The following is a 1,483-nucleotide window of genomic DNA, read 5'->3' as shown; positions in this document are numbered from 1 at the left end:
AAAAAAAAAAAAAAAACCTAAAAAGGAAATTACCTAAACAAAAAGAAATGAGACTTAACATATTCATTTGACAAAAAACTAAAAATAAAGCACTTTTGAATTTAACAGATATGAAGAAAAATAGTCAAATAAGGGAATAGTAAAATAAAACAAATATAACTTTCATTATCTTACTCATTTGTTTTTTTTTTTCTCCTGATTTTCACGACAGGGTTTCTCTTTGTAAGCTTTGATGACTGTCTTGGAACTCGCTCTATATACCAGGCTAGCCTTAAACTCTGACTCCCAAGTGCTGTAATTAAAGGCATGTATGTATCACTACAACATGGAGCAGGTTTTGTTTTATTTTTCTTTATTGGTTTTCTTTTTTGACAGGGTTTCACTGTACAAACCTTCCTGACTAGTACCTTTGTCAAACAGCATAGGATTGAACATATTCCTCAACCTTGGAAATTCTATGATTAAAGGTGCTAAAGAACTTTTTTCCTAGAACTCATTCTGTAGACATTTAAAATATACTGCTTCACAGAAAAGTCTGTCAGATATGCTAGGCCTGTAAGCTGAAGATGGATGGATGTCCCAACATTGCTTTTGCCATATCTCACACTTTTTGGGAGTCACACGCTAGCACTTCCTGCTTACTCAGGTAATATTATTTCCTTCTCAGGTCTCTGATAGAGTTGAAGACTTTATACTTTTCCTTATAGATTCAAGAAATTCAATGAAAAGATGTAAATATATAAGGCTTAGAAACATTAAAAGACAGTTTTGGTAATTGAAGTTAGAATAGAAAGAGAGAGGTAGTGTAGAGCCACATGGGAGTTCACAACTGTCTGTAACTCCAGTTTCATGGGACCTGATACCCATAGCAAAAAATAAATAAATGTAAGTGAATTAGGTATAACCTTTTAGAGTAGTTTTTCTGAATTAGTCATTTACTAATGGACTAGACATTGCTGATTTATTTATTGTACAGTTGTTATACTTATGGTATATTTTCTCTATAATTAGTTATAAACTATTTTTTATTTTAGACAAGAAAGTGGAAATGTGATATTTTGTGCTCTAACAGCTTGCCTCAAGAGGCAGGATCTCTATGAATTTGAGGACAGACTGGCATACACAGAAAAATCCTACCTTGAAAAACAAAACAAAATCAGAATTCTAAAAGGCTATTAGACTAAAGAGCTAACTCTCTTGTCCTAATTTTGTTGCCCAGCATCATGTTGGATGGCTCATACCACCTATAACTTCAGTTTTAAGACCTTGATTCTGAAACCTTACCTCGAGACAGCCATATTCACACACAAATAAACAATTTAAAAATATATTTTAAGCCGGGCGGTGGTGGCGCATGCCTTTAATCCCAGCACTTGGGAGGCAGAGGCAGGCAGATCTTTGTGAGTTTGAGACGAGCCTGGACTACAAGAGCTAGTTCCAGGACATGCTCCAAAAACCACAGAGAAACCCTGTCTCGAAAAAA

At 34.5% G+C, this 1,483-nt stretch overlaps 1 protein-coding gene across 12 annotated transcripts in view; it reads right to left on the bottom strand.

The window, feature by feature from the left end:
• Rbm39 (RNA binding motif protein 39) overlaps positions 1-1,483 on the bottom strand; it is a 34,773-nt gene that overhangs the window by 19,757 nt on the left and 13,533 nt on the right. The window lies entirely within an intron of this gene.

Source organism: Microtus ochrogaster, linkage group LG8 (assembly GCF_000317375.1).
Source record: "Microtus ochrogaster isolate Prairie Vole_2 linkage group LG8, MicOch1.0, whole genome shotgun sequence".
Classification (NCBI taxonomy): domain Eukaryota; kingdom Metazoa; phylum Chordata; class Mammalia; order Rodentia; family Cricetidae; genus Microtus; species Microtus ochrogaster.
Note: the sequence above shows the minus strand (reverse complement) of the source record. Positions and strands in the feature narration are given on the sequence as shown.